Below are 18,683 nucleotides of genomic sequence, written 5' to 3' on the forward strand. Positions count from 1 at the left end.
ACATTGCTGAAATATAGGAAGTTATTAATTAAAGATTTTATAATTAATAATTTAGTTTACGTTGTTATTTCCTAAAAAAATAGGAGTAGGAATATGTACAGGTGAGATCACCAACTCGCTTGTCGCTTGTATTAATAATTTTTCTGTTTTGCATTCCATTTAATAAAATATAATTAATGATAATTAACAACGGTTTTAAATTATTATTATGACTATCGAAAAGGTGATTTTTTTTAGGTTTATGAAGAAGTAAAAGAAGTTATCATAACAGCGAGGCCAGATTTACTTTTCATATTGCCAAAGATATTTTGCAGTTAATTTAACTGATAGTCTGCTCATATTAAATGCTTGCCAGGTTCTTTCTATTATTCACTGTTTCCTATATTATTCGATACAATAATTTATACTACTAAACAGACAGGGGATATTTTGCATGTACTTTAATTGTTTTAGTGTCCATTGGCAAGTATTCAAGAACATTTTCCCCTTTCTGCTTGATTCTACAGCTGATTGATTTGTGGCAGTTTCAGTTCATTTGTGTCTATTAGGTTATCATTTGGTAAATGTTTGATATTTAAAAGTAGACTAAGCCTATTTGAGATAAGAAAGATGATATACCTGAGATCATCACATTTCCCTCCCTCTCTCTCTCTCTCTCTAACAGCTTTTAAATTCATGACCCTGATTTATTTCATAAATATGATAAGCCCATTCTAAGAAGACCAACATGGCAAAAAGGTCGAACTTTCTGAAGGAAAGGTATCGTGAGAGCTACATATTTGTTTTTATATTTAGAATAATTCTATAGTATTAATTGAGTGGGAGGACTACCAAGTCATTCTGATTGCATTAATTGCACAAATAATTAGGGATAAGGAGATAAAGTATATCCAACCCTTGTATTCTTCCTTGGTTTGGTTTATTTGAATTTACAACCACAGAAACTCAGGCTATGAGGCCAGTGTTTTTATATCTGTTAATTGTTGCGTGTCTCTAATCTAATGGCCGGTTTGCCTGTCTTGTGGAATGAAAAACCCAAGTTTCCGGGAGGAAAAACTCTGCCACCTCTGTATGAGACTGGCTTACTTTTAGTTGAAAAGCCTTCCTTGGATAATTTCAAGGAAGAATATTAGGTGATGTCAGAAGCTGAGTGCCTACAAAATATTTAGCAAAGAGAGGAAGATGACGAAAGTTCCTTTAGACTTTTCTATCCTCCTGCATCATTCTACATCCTTGTAATAGAAGGCAATTTTTCCCCTTTCTTTCTGAGATCGCGCAGGTAAGAAGTAATAGTTTTTGGGAAATACTTCTCTGTGAAGAATGTAAGTCCAGAGAATAGACGAGGATAAAATGAGAAAGGAAGATGAAAACATGTACTGTATATGTAGTTGTAAGTTAATGGATGTAAGGAAGGCAGCTTCTCTGGAAGTGTTATTATTATGAAGGGAAACCACCTTGTTAAATAATTTTAAGGCATTGTTTTTCTTCATTGCAATGTATTATTTTTTTTAAATTTATTTTTGAATTAACCTTTAAGTAGACATATTTTTTTCATTTATAACATTGATTACTAGTCACACAGCCTATATAACTTTTCGTTTTTATAGTTTTTAAACTATTTATGTTTAAACTGTAAATAGTAATGATATGTTTATTTTAAATATCTGCAAATAGTCCTATTTTGGAATACAACATTACTATTTAAGGCAATGTATTTTAAGTCATAATGAACGAATTAGAAAAGCTAAAGAATGGAAAAGCATGCAGCAATGATAGTATAACAATAGAAGTGATTAAGGAATTATAAATTGTTTGCTGATAAATTACAAGTGATTTTTTATGAGGTGTTGGAGAGTGGAAAGATTTTTATTATATGTGACTGACCAATGGATAAGAAGGGAGGGGAAATCTTTTAGCGTGTTTCTTAAACAGCTGACAGTAGTAGTTTCTGGGAAAGAAGCAAGTAATAATGTTCCAAAGGATTCACCTAATATTCTTGTAGATGACCACGCGTCGGCTACAGGAACACTGGTATCTGCTTCCAGTGTGTGCTAAGCGACCGGTAGTATGCGTGCATCCTTTCCCGAGCTACAGGAGAGAACGTTTGAAATGGACTAGGCTCCACGTCAACTGAATCCAAATCTAACGGGGATCAGTATTATTAACAAACGAGTCCGGATTTGCTCTGCAAAACTATACCTGATCTGGAGAGAACCAAGGACATGCCATCTGTCTCTAATATCCGTGAAAGGAACACTTATGGTGGAACTAGTATGATGGATTGGGAAGGCACCGAACCATGAGTATATAGCTGAATCATGAGTGCTGTAACTTATAGAGACCAGCTTCTGGACCCCTTGTTCGCCCATATGCTGGTGCGATAGGGGAGACATATATCCTACCAGACGATAATGATCGTCCTCATCAAGTGAAGCTCATGGGACCAATATCTTCAAGAAGAGAATATGCACGTATGGACTAGCCAACCAGGTCTCCTTATCTTAATCTTATTGAGCATGTCTGGGATGCTCTAGGTAAACGCGTTGCTGCTTTCAACCCCTATCTGAAAACCTTGAGGAACTCAGGAGAGCTTTGCTGGAGCAATGGTTGTTGTTACCAACTTAGTGCCTGGATATCACTGGATATCATTATAAACAGTATGAAACATCGTTGTGAGCACCGTATTGTTATGAGGGTGACCACATTTCTTATTGAGGCACTTTGACAGTCTCATTTTATTTTGACTTCTTGTTTTTGATTATTTTCTTCATATATCCATGTTTTACTGAATTAAACTATTTATTTACAATTTTTGGGTATTTCTTTCACGTATGATATCGTACTGCTTTTCACCGAATTGCATAAAAATTCATCATAAAGTTTTTGAGTTATCTTGATTTTTCTCTTTGTTCCTTAATTTATGGAAATCAGTGTATGTATATTTATGAGATTTCATATCGTATGACACTCTGCTCTCATAAGTTATTCCCTTTTACTGTTTTAAAACGCCTTCTAGGTTTGAATAAGTTCGAAAAATTCACCTTCATCAGTAGAACGATTCCTGGCTATATTTCTTCTATTTATTATTCTTATGTTATAAATTCGTGTCTTGATTACTTAATTTCTTAATTTGAATCATGTTAGGTAATACAGGCGTTTTCATTAACACATTAAACTGAGCTAATCTATATTTATATTTTTAAGGTAAACTACATGATCAGTTGAGTAATAATAAGCTTTCGAGTTACACTTTTATTTGTATATTTTAATAAATAGAAAACTTCTGCATGTTTCACTATATTGTCACTAATAACGTCTTCAGAAAGTTAACAATTTATACAATTGCATAATAAAAAATTTGGGAAACTCGTAGCAACAACAGTCCTCTTTCAAAATTATAACAGTATATGGTAAATTACTATATGAACCGTATGACACCGTAAGCGTAAGTTGTTCATTATTGTGAATGTTTTTAAATAGTTACTGGTGTAATGGAGGCCTGATATGTTCCAGAGACGCATAGTAGGTTTCGAAATGTCATGCAGGACAAGGGCTTGATTCCTCTTTCAAGTACTTTTGAAAACGTACAACTTCAACTAATTCCTTGAAGGTTCTTAACAATAGTGAACTCTGCTTTGGCTTAATATGCCAAATGATTCTCGCGGGTAATCCACGCTATAATGTTATAATTTTCAAAAATAACTGCTATAAAGAGATTCCACAGTTTTCGTTGCACAGTTCTCTACTCTAGTCTAACTTTCTCGTTTCTGTTTATTAAAAATATTATGCCACAAGTGTGAAATCCTGTATCTGAAGTTTATTTTAATAACCAATATTCGGATGCAGTAAAAACAAAGCAACAGCTTGAACTTTATGTGCTGATAAATTGAAATAAATATAGAGAATGAATTTTTATTGATGCATAGAGGTTCGAAAATAAAAAATAAAATAAAATACTGTATAAGCTGTATGTCAGAGACTGTGTATTTTAAGCACTGTATTACCAAAACAACTAATACTTAAGATTTGTAATAAGTTCTATTACTTTCAAAAAATTTAAAGCTTCAAAAGGAAACCTTTGTGTACTTGGATATGAAATGACAATACCTATTTATTATCCTTTCTTTTAATGATAATTATGGTTGTTTTAAGCACTTTGGCAAGTTCTGAGTTATGTGATATTGATCTCAACTGTTGAATGACAAGAAAAACAGAAATCGTGCCACATAGATGCTTGGTGATATTAATTGTCAACAACAATGATATTTAGCGATTTACTTCATTCATAAGTAATAGTATTCTTATTGCGTATTTATATGACAAGATCATGATTAGTATCCTAAATGCGAAAATTAATTCGATGGGGATTATTTGACATCCGTTGAGTAATTTTCACCCATTTCGCTACTTTTGGTAAAACAATTTGTTTATTACTCTATTAAGCGATATCTGAGATATAACATAGGTCAGGGTCAATATATTCTGTGTTTTATACTTGATGTTTTATAGGCCTTTATTTTCACAATTCTCGATACACTTCGCTTACCTCTTCCACCATTACAATTGTGTAACATTTCCACTAAATAATAATATTGATAAAAACGGAGGTTATTTTAGCCCATTCCATCACCAGTAATACGGAGTGAAGCTGGATCTTATCCTCAGCCGATATTCTAACTTCACTCCGTACTGGGAAAATTAATTTAACGGCGATTATTTGACATCCATCGAGTAATTTACACCCATTTCGCTACTTGTGACAAAGTGCTTCATAAAGTTTAAACCATGACACTTTTCTGACTAGTCTAACCTATGTATGCCATTTTCTGAAACCTTCTCGCCATAACTCTTAAAATACGACGTGATTCATCATCCTGTTTATATTCACTTGGGTTCTTTCCATTGAATAGGCACAGTACACGCAATACAGTTTATTCAGAATGTCAGTATAACAATCGATGTTCATTTTTCGAGCACTACATGAGTCCTAGTTTAAAAATTCTCCACATCATAAGATCGTAGTCAATACATTTAATGCCGCCTTTATTATTTTGTTTCTTTTCTTTTTTCAGTTGTTTCTTGCAGTTTTTCGAAACATTTGAAAATATCAAATCAGTAGTGATATTGTTACCTTTATACTGGATAAGTTCTTAGTTGTAGATTATTTACTGCATTTACTAAGTTGATTTACATTTACAAAGATATTCCAAAATAAAGCAAACATTATCATTTGCCACAAAAAAAAAAACCCTGTTCAAAATTTTAATAATCACAGAATCTGTTAATGCCGGTCTGGCACACATTCAACGCTGTTTTTCACAATAGGACCCAAACTTAGTATAATGCTAAAAATGAATGCGAGAGTAAAACCTAAACTTAGTGTAAATCTGAAATTAAAAGCGAGATTAAAAATGTTCGTTAAATAGACTCTCGTTTAAAAGGTGACATTGCTTTTGGTATAACAATATGGCTAATCTTGATCCAGTGAAGTTAAAACATAGTTTATTGTAATATAGTGTAGGTGTAGTGGTGAAACGGAGAGTTGTAGATGTCCCCCGCAATGAGTCTACGGACTCCTTGGAGGTGTCACGAAAAAAAAAAAAAAAAATAAATAATAATAATAATAATAATGTGAAAATGAATACCAAGCCGCGTTCTTGAAAAGGGGTCAGTATACGAAACTATTCCGAAATGAAGAGGTGAGCACGATTAACGTATTACGAAATTAGTCTGCGCATTGTTAATAACTATTAGTCTGCGCATTGTTAATAACGTTCTTGAAAAGGGATCAGTATACGAAACTATTCCGAAATGAAGAGGTGAGCACGATTAACGTATTATGAAATTAGTCTGAGCATTGTTAATAACCGTATTACCAAAACAACTAATACTCAAGATTTGTAATAAGTTCTATTACTTTCAAAAAAATTAAAGCTTCACAAGGAAACCTTTATGTACTTGGATATGAAATGATAATACCTATTTATTATTCTTTCTTTTAATGATAATTATGGTTGTTTTAAGCACTTTTGGCAAGTTCTGAGTTATGTGATATTGATCTCAACTGTTGAATGACAAGAAAAACAGAAATCGTCCACATATCTCATCTCTGTCTTGTTATTAACGTACCTCATCCTGACTATTTCATGGCATCGAAAAATACAGCATACGCCATTATCGTATATGAACACAATCACATACATCCAAAATGGCGCTAAATACGGCATTAAGTTGTAAGAATCGATGGTAAATTATTTTATATTTCCTCCTATTGTTGAGGATGTTTAAACAAGCAAATTTTACTATAATAACACCAAAACAAAACAAAAAGTAACATTAATGTTTAGTTTTCTGAGTTCATCCAAACATTAGCCTAAATGGGAAATACAAGTGAATACTATTCTGATTGCACAAGCGAAATTTGAAAGAAATCTCACCATAGTTCAAAACTAAGATTTTACTAATAACTGAACATCTATAAATCATCTTTTGAAAATTTAGTAAGTACTAGACTTGAAACAGGGAACTCTGTTCTAACTATTCTCAAGCAGATTAAAGCTGCAAAAAATAAAATGTTCACATTTTATTTTTTGCAGCAGACCTGAATTCGAATCTTATATAGCGTTGAAGAACCATTATATGGCTTTCTCAAGTGAAAATGAATTAGCTATTTTCATGCTAGGAAGGAAAAGTTATTCATCGCTGAAACAGGTTTTTTATGCCGCAAATATATATACAGTATATATACACACCAACTGGCCAGAGAACATACATATTCAAGACAGCTTTGTAACGGCATTGATACCAACAATTATAATGTCAATGCCGTTATAAAAGAGCTACCAGAAAATTAAAAATAAATAAATAAATAAAATTAAAAAATAAATCCCATAACGACTAAAACAAAATATAAATAGACATATAAAAATCGATTGATACATTCACGGCATAAATCTCATCTCATATCTTCCTTTCCCTCGCGGTGTCGAGGGTTTATTAATCATCGGACCTCAAACCGTTCACAGGATAAGGTGGTCAGCCCTACGCCCGGGTGTATCCTATGTCTGTAGTGTTGAGTTCTCAAGGCCGGTTTGCCTGCTTTGCGGGATGAAAAAACCCCAGCATAAACTGGGGGAAAATCCTTACTGTCCACGCCCAAGACCGGCTAACTTGGCTATGGCTGAGGAAGATCGTTCAGCTCCTCACGTCACCGAGGGAATCGAACCTAGGACACTCCTTCCCCAGGCATACGGTTGCGAAGCGCACAGCCACTAGGCTAACCATGTCATGGCATAAATACAGACATAATTTATGTACTACTGACTTACATGCATCCGGATGCGACCTGTTTTAAACTAAACCCAAATGCAACTGAAACCAAAATAATCACTGCATCTTAACTGTTCAAATACTCTGAATGATTTCTTCTAACACGAGTGGTTACTTATTCTATCGTGCTAAATCTGGAATAATATTTTTTGACATTCTTTGGTGCCAGGTTTCTTTATCTCATTTCATAACATTTATTTGCTTTCAATATATTTCACTCTCTAAATTCTGCAAATCGCTCACACTTCCTCAACTTTCAATTTTTCTTCCTTGAAGGTTGATCTTCTGCAGTTTACCTATAACTCCAGACTCCAGTTAGAATATCTCTCTCTTCCACTGAACAAGCAGAGAGGGATGCAGAAGCATTTGCAGTAAGTGATGATCTAACGCAAATCGTCCACTTACACACTACAGTACCAAGCAGCCACCTCCCTCTCTTTTCTTCCAGTACTCTTGATCCTTTTTTAATGAATTCTTCCAGGTATGCCGTATAGTTCAATAATTCACAGTACGTTTCTCACAGTAATTCAACCATAACCTTGTGCAAGTTTCTTCTCCTAGGGGTGAAGGAATCTCTTCCCTCGGGCCCTTCTACCTCGTGTCTTTTTTTATTACAGCGGCGTCAGTTGGGTCAAGTTTTTTGACACTTTCTTCCCTTCTAAGGTAAATCTACTCTTTTTACTGTCCATTTACAAACACTTGTTCTCTTTGACTTGCACAAATTATTCTTGTTGGAATGAAGTTCGTCATCCCACACTTCATTCAAAATTCCCTCATAAGTGTAGTCTTGATTTTCCAGCCAGTATGTCAAGATGCTCCAATCGTCAGAAAATTCACACGTAACATCGAAAGGATCCAATGCAGAAAACTTACCTCTTGTACACATGCTTTCTGGTACCCTGCAAAAGCCATCGAGATAAATATCTGCTCATCTGCGTTTCTTCCTCTCTTATGTAGATAGCAACATTCTAATACAAAAACAAAATCGACCTACAGGCATTCTTCTCCAAATTGTAAAGACAACCATGGCGAATCATCTTCTACCAGAAACAGTACACTGTATGCTTCCTAAAATCTTTCACTAGGAAGACTGAAAATTTACAGGAAAATTTTAAAAACGTGAATATCAAAAAGTCTTCTGGTATCTACAAATAACACAGAAATCATTAAGATTCAACTTCTTCACCATCTAGAGGCCCAGTATGGATTTCGCCATTCTAGATCCATGGTAGATCTCTTAGCTTACATCACTCACTTCTGGACATATGCGACGGAAAGAAGTTGGAGAATGTACTTGCTATTGCAAATGACAATTTCAGGGCATTTATAGCCATTTTCGCCATCTCCTTTCAAGTTGTTCACTGCGTATCATGTTGGACTCTCATCTGTCCAAAATTATCGACTTGTATGACAGTGATGAAAGGTCTGTTTTATTGCCTATTTTCTTTCTCCTATACATAAATGACCTTGTCTCACTATCTGCAAAAACTTTCTGCAGCAGCTGACGTTATATTCCCTTTTTTCCACTCATTTATCAAACTTTGAAATGCTGAATCATTAGTATATTCAAGGTATTCAACCATCAGTATTTTTAAAGATTGATCTCTATACTATTCTTCAATGGAGTGAGGTGAGAACATAACCTAGTCAGTAATGATATGCTTTCCTCTCTCTCTCTCTCTCTCTCTCTCTCTCTCTCTCTCTCTCTCTCTCTCTCTCACACACACACACACACACATACATACACACACAAACAAAAATCTAAATTTACTTCCCCTTGCATATGATAATATCCAGATCGCCAGACATGATCAGAACTCTCTTCTTAGAATGACATTTATCTCGGGCCTTTCCTAGTGCAAACACACCCACCATAGGAACCTCATACTCTAGTAAAAAACTGCTATCCTTTTCCGAGGTTATTTTTCACCTCTCAAGAATGCTATTAAATCCAAAAATCTGCCCAACTTTAGAATGTGCTGTTCTCGCATTTGATCGCACACACACACCAAATACCTCTCTAAAAATTCTCAACGCTATCGAGATGAGAGCACCTTTGGCTAATGGATGCTGCTTCTCTCATAGACTCACTTCAATCACATTCTCATAAATGATCTGTTTCTATCTTATGACTTTTCTACATATTCTTCTATGGGCACTATTATACTAAACTGACTCCCAGTATTTTTCCTTTTTCCGCTAAGCCTATAATAACACGCTCATCAGTTGCTCAACGTCCTTTTCCTCTTTCGCCTGTCTGTTCTCTGTTCCAGAGAATAAGGAGATGGAATGAATGGTCTCCTTACTTCCTTGTTCCTGCTTGGGTTTCTTCTTTTTTTTTAACTCCTACCACACACTTCTTTAATATACCTGCAGATTTAGTCAAACTCTCGTATATATCGTACTGATATAAAATTGTCCTTAAAAATATTTTAATCATAATCATTAAAGTTTAGGTTTGTACTTAATTTGGATACTTATGTGTGTTAACTTAGGTGATATATACTACAAACAATCAAATATCATAAAAATTATTATAAAGTTGATATTTATGAATATTTAATCATTTAATTACTTATCTAGTCTAACAAATAAAAAATTATAAAAGTTTAATACTTAAAAATCATTTAACCATTATTCTAATGCATCGCTCTTTCCCTCCAGAAATAATTTTGATATCATTATATTTGTGATAACATATATATTGTCTGTTGCTTAGTTCGTAATTACCAGTTTACTATTAGTTACCCCTGATTCAGTTAGACATAGCAACCGAATGCAATACATCAGATAATTAGTTCTATTAGCCACTCAGTAATATGCTTGTGTGTGTGCAGTTAAGTCACACCCTAACTCCTCCCTGACAACAGACAGAAATCGAATAAATTCACTAATTCACTGCCTTCGTTTAACTTTATTGGTATAAAATTACACGCCACCATACTATACAAACAAAATGTATTATAATAATACTTGAAAACTGCGATTGTTGTGATAGTGAAAGGAACTATTGCACAAATACTATCGTTCTGTGGCGCTGAAATGGAGGACCGAATTAACAACAAATTTCGTAAGAATTGCAACGTGTGAGATCATGAGTTCTCAGTGATAGAAAGAGGATCAGAACTAAGGCACTCCATGCGCATTTTATATGATTATCTTGGATTTGATATGATTATTTTCATGCTCATTTGAAATGAAAACTAATTCCTCTTCAGATGCGTTGAATTTTTTTCCTTCTTTGTAGATTGAATTTCGACTTTAGTGTAAATGGCTTTGACAAAGGCTTTTCGCGAAGAATCTATTCCATTTTATGCATAATTACAATGTATTACATTAAAAAAATGTTTGCACATTTTTTTAAATGTAAATCGGAATAATTCCGGCCTTGGAAGTTTAAAAAGTATTATTTTAATTGTGCACAATTAATTCACTGCTCCAGTAGGAGTGATATTGGTCCATTACTCCAACAGGCAGTTTTCTGGTTGTTGTGTTTACAAAGGCTCGTCTAATTATCTCGGCTGAATAGATAAGGACCTTGCCGGGTTTGTAACTGTTTAAGTATACTTTACTTTGCTGTAATTTGGATCTGCGATTTTAAATATGTGTTTCTCTTTTGTTGAATGTTAGCCAATGATGGTAATTTTGTTTGTGTTCAGTCATATGCTACAATACTGACTACCATTGATCAGTGTTCTTCATTGTCAATAACTTTACTAAACTATTTAATTTGGTTGCGAATATCACCATGATCATCACCTTTAAGGTTTTAAGGTATTTTTAGTGATTTAGATAGTTGTTAACGAAACGTGATTGTGCTTTATAGTTTTTCAATACAGTTAGAATGTTCTAAATCAAGTTCTATTTTAGCATAAAGAATGTTATGCATGCATAAAAAAAACGGAAAATTAAAACTGCTCATTAAACTAGCCATTGAAAGCGCGCTGAATGACTTGCTCATTCTTTCTACATACAATAGCTTGCAAATTGAATGGCTTACTTGTAATAATAAGAATGTACTGTGCTCTAAGCACCATGCACACTCTATTGTTGTCGGTATCCCCGCAACTGCAAATAATTATCGTGTACTGATGTTACTCAGATAATAATAGCTGATTTTAGTGTTCAAAAGTGTAGCTATTTCGCAATTTATATTCTGAAAAAAAAAAAGAAAGTAATGCGAATTAATCTCCATGAACTTCTATCCATTTATTATGCCGAGGAATCGGATTAATTTTCATGATCTATGCCAACTAATGCAATACAGAGAAAAATATAAATTCTCTAGCATTCCATATTATTTAAACTCTTGAAGGAGTTTGCATTAAGATTACAAAATATTCTTATTTCTCAGATAAGACTTAAATTATAGCATGTTTCTTGAACTAAGAGTAGTATTACTAAAACCAACATAATTAAAAGTTACGGTCTATGTGAATATTCCGTTCGAAATTCAACTCTTTCCAATGCAGTTATTTTCAGATAATTGTGTCACGCAAACCTTTATCAGACTTACAATTTTGCGAGGATAAAACTTGAACACCTGCTGTGTCAGATCATATATCAAAAGTGTTGTAATATTTATAACTCTCTCTCTCTCTCTCACTCTCTCTCGTGCGTGCGCGCCTTTTTTTTCGATCGAAATGGCTTATATCACTTCGTGATTATTTGAGTGGTTCTGTGGTATAATTAGTCTGATTTCACACGATATATGAGGATTCCAAGAACTACTGAATTATTAGTAAGACATGAAGGTTTAAACATGCAAAATTCGAAGTTATTACATGACTATAAGCTAAATAAAAACATATTTAAATATTTATATAGTTAAAAACATTCGTAGAAATGTGATTTTATTATAGATTTTGCTATAAATATAAACATGTTAATTCTGCCATTCGCTTTATTTATTTTCACATTGGACATTTTAGAAACAGTAATATGTTAGAGTATTAATCTGCACCCTGTGTTGCAAAAGTTATGCTTATCTGGATATTTTGCAAATTCTTTATTATCACAAACGCTTAATACACCATGCCACTGTTGTCAGTTTTGTTCTGCTAACAACATCAACAATATCAGGAGATAACTTTAAAGCGGGACGTGCTGGCCTCGCCCATTAGCGGACTTTCTAACTTTCTTTACAGATTCTTTTTTTTTTTATATGGTTCTAATCAAACTTTGTCCTGTTGAGTTCAACCTTTGCTCTTTCATTTCCTCAAGCCTTGTCTCCACAGATATTGCAGTATGACCGCATATGACTACATAGCCCTTTAAGGACTATGTAGTCTCACGTTTTCTTGGTGCACTCCGGTAATAGGTGTCTACTTGGATACTGAAGGAATGATGGGCTGGCAGTTTGGTGCTTAGCCTACCAAATTATATTCTGTGTTGGCTTAAACCAAAAGACGATGATACAGCAAGAATAAAAGTCATTCCGGCTCTGGCAGAGCCCAGTTGAATAACGCCTTCGCTGTTTTCGTCAGGAAACCATGACACACAGCGAACAGTCATGGAACAACCTCTGAATCACCAAAATCACCATGAGTGAGCAGAATTCAAGATTGATACCACTCAAGAAAATCGACTCTAGAACTTACACCTTTTTCGATACTGACTGCCACTCAGTCTCCAAAAGTTAGATACAGTTAAAATGGTCTCGCCTACTCCCTTTGTAGAATAAAAGGGTTAGCAAATTTATTTTGTTTATTTATAAGTGAGAAATATCAGTGGAACTGATAGAAGAATTATAAAAGGACATGTCGACATGATTAGTTTTACCGAAACAAAGAAGACAAAAACAGGTATGATTTTTCTAAAATTTCCTTTTGATTATTATTGTTTTAGTCAGGCAATAATGACCAGAAAGGAATATAAAATGTATTGAGAAAATTTGGAGGATAGAGCAAAGCTAATAACAACGTTAATACCTGCTGGACTTCTGTTCAGCACATGGATTAGTTATTAATAATACTATGATCCAACATAAAGATGGGTACACATTTCAAGGAAAGAAGACACAGTAAATAAAAAACGTTTCATTGGTTATGTTATTGTGAATAGCGACATCTTCACGCTGGTTCACGATATAAAGTCATACAGGAGATTTCAAATATGAAGTGATCATCATTTAGTTTTGAGAATAATCGAAATGAAGAAAATTAAAAAAAAAAACACAGAAGCCGATTTCAGAGATGAACTGTAGAACTGCGGTACACAAATTTTATTTCAGAAAAAAAAAAAAAACTTGAAAACAATAATCAAACGTTAGAGACTCATAGACAAACTCTGAAGAATACATTGCTTGATTCAGCCAGGGACACATGTGTTGAAGCTGTTTGCAAGGATAGAAAACTCAGAACTCTATGGTGGACTCAGGAAATTAAATGAAAAAGAAGAACGTTTATTGAAAGTTCCTAGCGAGTAAGTCAGCATGTGCTCCGGGAGAGTATACAAAGTAAGAAATCAAAACGTAAAAGTAGCTAAGCAACAGTCTTGGGAAGCCTTTGGTAAGAATGCAGAAGATAAATATCAGGAAGGTGTCAACATGTTCTAGAAGATATGGAAAAATCTTAGAAATGGAGACAGGAGTAGTGTAAAAGGAATTAGAAATGATAAAGGGGACATAAAAACTGAAGATAAAGATATCTTAGATGTTTGGACTAATTACTTTGAAAGATTCTTAAATGCATCGAAAAGTGACGGAACGGTGATAGAAAATATTCAAGAGGAATGCAACGAAGAATATACATTAATACTTGAAGTAGAAAAATCTATTGAAAAAAAAATCGAAATCTGGGCGGGTAGCTGGAGTACATGATATTCATCCAGAAACACTTAAATATGGTTGTATAAAAGTTTTACGGCAAGGAAGGCAACGGGGAACCACCTTGCTCATAGTCACTTCCCTAGTATGGTAGCATAGCTGCCACTACCATCCGTATGGATGAAAAGAAACTAATCATCATCAAAAGTTTTTCAGTGTTGCAATGAATAATAATTCAAAATGCCTGGTCAAAAGGTCGAATTTCGAATTCGAGCTGATTGGAATAGAGCTCAGACTACCCATCTGTCAAAGTGGAAATAAAAATAAATGTCAGAATTCAGTTTTATTTCCCTACTGGGTGTTACAGGGATTTATACACGCAAACTTGAGAAGAGGTTAAGAAAAACCGTAGAAGAGAATGTTGGAGAAGAATAAGCTGGTCTCCGGACAGAAGTTGTCAAGATCAGATTTTCGCTTAGATAGTTGAGAAATCGTGGAAATATAATAGCAGAGGTCTGTATTTATGTGTTGTAGATCTAGAAAAGGCAGGTGAAGGCGCAAAGAGAAAAGTTTTTCAAAACGCTACAATTATATGGTGTAAATGGGACATTATATCTAGCAATACATAGTCCATATTTGAGTTGTATGTCAGATCCACGGTTAGAATTTAAGGAAGTACTAGAAAGTGCTTCGATGTAAAATCAGGTGTAAGACCAGGGTGCACCTTTTCTCTTTATTCAATATATGTATGGATCACGTAATGATGGAAAGTGGCATTAAACCTGATATCCAAATTAGATATGTTCATCTTAGTCCGTTACTTTATGCAAATGATGTTAAACTCCTGAAGAAATCCAGAAAAAGTTTGTAGGATTCCTTAACTAGACTGAATACCATTTATAATGCTATGGCATGAAAATCAGTAATAAAAAGAGCAAAACTATGAAATAGAGAAAAAGAGAAAACTTTGAATAGGCAACCTGTAGAGTAAAACATTTCCGCTATTTAGGCACAATTTTAATGACGATGACAAATTAAATATGGAAATAAATAAGAGAATAAACAAAGCTGTGAGCGTGGGAAGTCAGCTGAATAAATTTATATGGAATAAGAAAGAAATTTGTAAAAAAAAAAAAAAACACTAAAACAGAAGCATACAAAACAGTGTTCAAACCAGTTTTAAATTATGAATCTGATTAGAAGTAAAACATTTGATCAGAAACTAGGGACAACAAATGAGAATTCTTAAAAAAGTAGGCGTATGAGCAGATGGCATCAGCTGAAAAATCATATTAAAACTGAAGACATAAAGAAGCCGTTTAACATTGTTAGCATTCAGCAATTTGTAAGGGAAGCTAATCTAACGTGGTTTGGTCACCGAATCAGAATGAAAGAAGAAAAACAATTAGAAAGAGTAGGCATTTGATGCTAAGATGGTAGGTAAAAAAGAATCAGAGGATCTAGATGAAGTGATGAGTCCATTTCCTTCCATCTTAAAAAACTAAAATATAAGATCCGACAATATTGGAATCCCATATTAAATCGGAGGAATTTGTCGATAGGAAGTTAATGTAAACATACTCGTTTAGTATCCTCACATCCCATTAACCTTTGATATCTCACAGTATAACCTTTGCTGTCCTTGCACCATTAAAACCATAAATCATCATCATCATCACATCCCAAGAGAACATATATCAGGAATATAATAATGATTATGATGACTATGATGATTCAATCTTAAAGTCTTAGCCTTACACACTAAAATACTTTAATTGAGTAACTTAATAACTTTGAGTTGGCACAATGCACTATTTAAAAATAAACGATATTATTATTATTATTATTATTATTATTAAGAGAGACCTCCAGGAAGGTCACATATTACACGCACCAGCTACCTTACTTATTATTAAATTCATTCACACTGCTTTCACACACAACATCCAATGACAATCACGTACCATCCATGAGAGAACAATATATCCCTCAACCCCTGCTTAGCGACATTCATTCTAAGCTTCCAAGGATATCCTCTCTTGTCCTTTCCCCCACCCTCCATATATTGAAAAATTTCATCAAATGAAATCCTGTATGACCCTTTCAGAAGTTTGTAAGTCTCAATCATATTGCCTCTCTTTCTCATGTTTTGCTACTGTCAGCAGTCTATAAATTCGCAGTCTGTCCTCATAATCAGTATTCCACAATCCTGATATAATTTTAATACTATCCTTTGCACTCTCTTCACTGCATCAGAATCACAACGGAGACCAGACCTGCACGCAATAGTCCAAGTGAGGTCTTATCAAGGCCTTGTGAAGAGGCAAAATGATATCCTTATCTTTACATGTGAACGTTCGTTTCAGCATCAATTATCTTTTGAGTTGTATTTGCAATCTTTGCTACATGGCCCCTGAACTTCAACTTGCTATCTACTAACACTCCAAGATCCTTGGCCTGATCAGCTTCTTCTAGCATAATCTCATAAATATAATACGACATTGGATATCTAATCACGCTAAAGTGCATGCCTTTTCATTTAATGACATCGAACTGACATCAATTTTCCTATGCCCACAATTCTAGCCTATTCAAATCATTCTGCAAGTACTGTATATCAGCAGCATTCCTGATTACCCTACCTATCTTTGCATCATCAGCAAATATCTGCATATCGTCTGTCAAATCCTTCCCTATATCATTAATGTACAGATTGAATAACAGAACCAAGAGCTGATCCTTGTGGTACACCACTAGTTAGCTTAAATCTTCCAGACTGATATCCTCCGTATACCACTATTTGATATCTGTCAATCAGCCACTTATCCACGCAATGTTTTATAATCCAAACCCATATTCTTTCTTATTCAACAGTCTTTCTTACTATATTTTGTCAAAAGTCTTAGCAAAATCAAAAAGTATCATGGTGTATCCATTCCCCTTGCCTAGTTTAATGGTAACATTATTATGTAATGTGAGCAAGTTGCTAAACTTGCTCACATTCTATAATAATGTTACCATTATTATAGAATATCCTCACATGATCTTCCCTCCGTAAACTCATGCTGTTTATTGCAAAGTAGAAATTCACTGTCAACCCATTTCTGAATGCAAGCCCTTACCATTTTTTTCAAAATGTTCACCACCATCACTACTGAGATACTGATTGGTTGATAGTTGGATACGTCGGTCTTTGCACCCCACGCTCTTGTGCAATGGGATTACCATACATTCCTTCCATTACTGCGGAATCTTCCTTGTTCTGAGACTCATATTAAACAGCCTGGTCAAAAGAATAGCCAGTTCATCTGAATACTCTTTTAGCACCCGTTCTGATATCCCATCAGTCCCTATTGCTGAATTTAGTTTGTACAACAACTCTAATACCTCCTCTTCATACACCTGAGTTTCTTCATTCAGTGAAAAGGTAGCAGTGAACTCAGTACTGCTTACACTAAGTTTGATAGCTTTTAACAAAATGAGCACTCATTAGTTGAAAAGCCTCTTTTGCAACTTTTTTCTGTTACCCTCAGACTATCTTTATTCGAAAGAGTTATTCTTCATATTCATTCTTTCTTTTACTTGCAGCATATGGATAGAATTCTTGTGGGTTGTCTTTAGCTTGCATAGCAAGTTTCTTTTCATACTCGTACTTAGCTTTACGTAAAACAGTTGTAACTATTTCAGCCTGCTGCTTATAATTTTCATAACGGACATCACCCTTATATACACAATATTCCTTCCACATCATCCGTTACTTAAGAATCTCTTGCTTAATAAGATTACAGATCCATTTGACTTCTATCCTATTTATTCTTCGAACTCTCGGGACACACTCTGATATTGCATGATTTAAGTATTTTTTTAAATGCTTCCCATGCACTGTCGATATTCTTCCCACCCAGCAACCCATCCCATTCCACTGAACTCAGTATACTCCTCAGTTGGTCATAATTTCCTGCTTTGTAGTTCAGTATGTCACCGTTTATGAGTGGAACATTCATAAACTTAATCACTTTCCAAGTGAGTTCCGCATGATCACTGTTCTCAACTGGAGGCAGAATAGTTACGTCTTTAACTGAAATGCCATCTGACACAATAATCAAATATAACACCCTTTGACCTCGAGTTTCTTCTGTGATATGCTACTTGAGGAAATTGTCTCGCAAAAGTTCAATAAATTCAGTTTCATTCTTCTCATGTGATTTTACTGCTATCAATCAATATTTGGATAATTAAATTCCTCCATTATGGTTACTCTTTTCGTGCCCATCGTCTCTATTTGGTGATGCATTTGTTCATCACTAGCAACCGATTCACCACGCCTGTAACAAAACACCCCACTATGTAATTGATCTTGTTAGATTCCGCCTCACACCAGATGACTTCAAACTCACTGCCACATGAAATATTGTTAGTAGTAGTACTACAATCATCGGTCTCAACTCTGACTGGATTCAAGTTATCCGATATCATTAGCAGCACGCCCCCCCTTCTCTCCTATCCTCTCTGTCCTTCCTAAAAATAGTGTATCCTTTACACTCGATACAGTTAGATGTATGATTATGATAACCAGGTCTCACTAATT

The sequence above is a fragment of the Typopeltis vanoorti genome, chromosome 2 (genome assembly GCF_054136105.1).
Source record: "Typopeltis vanoorti isolate ZY-2024b chromosome 2, IOZ_Tvanoo_1.0, whole genome shotgun sequence".
Taxonomy (NCBI): domain Eukaryota; kingdom Metazoa; phylum Arthropoda; class Arachnida; order Uropygi; family Thelyphonidae; genus Typopeltis; species Typopeltis vanoorti.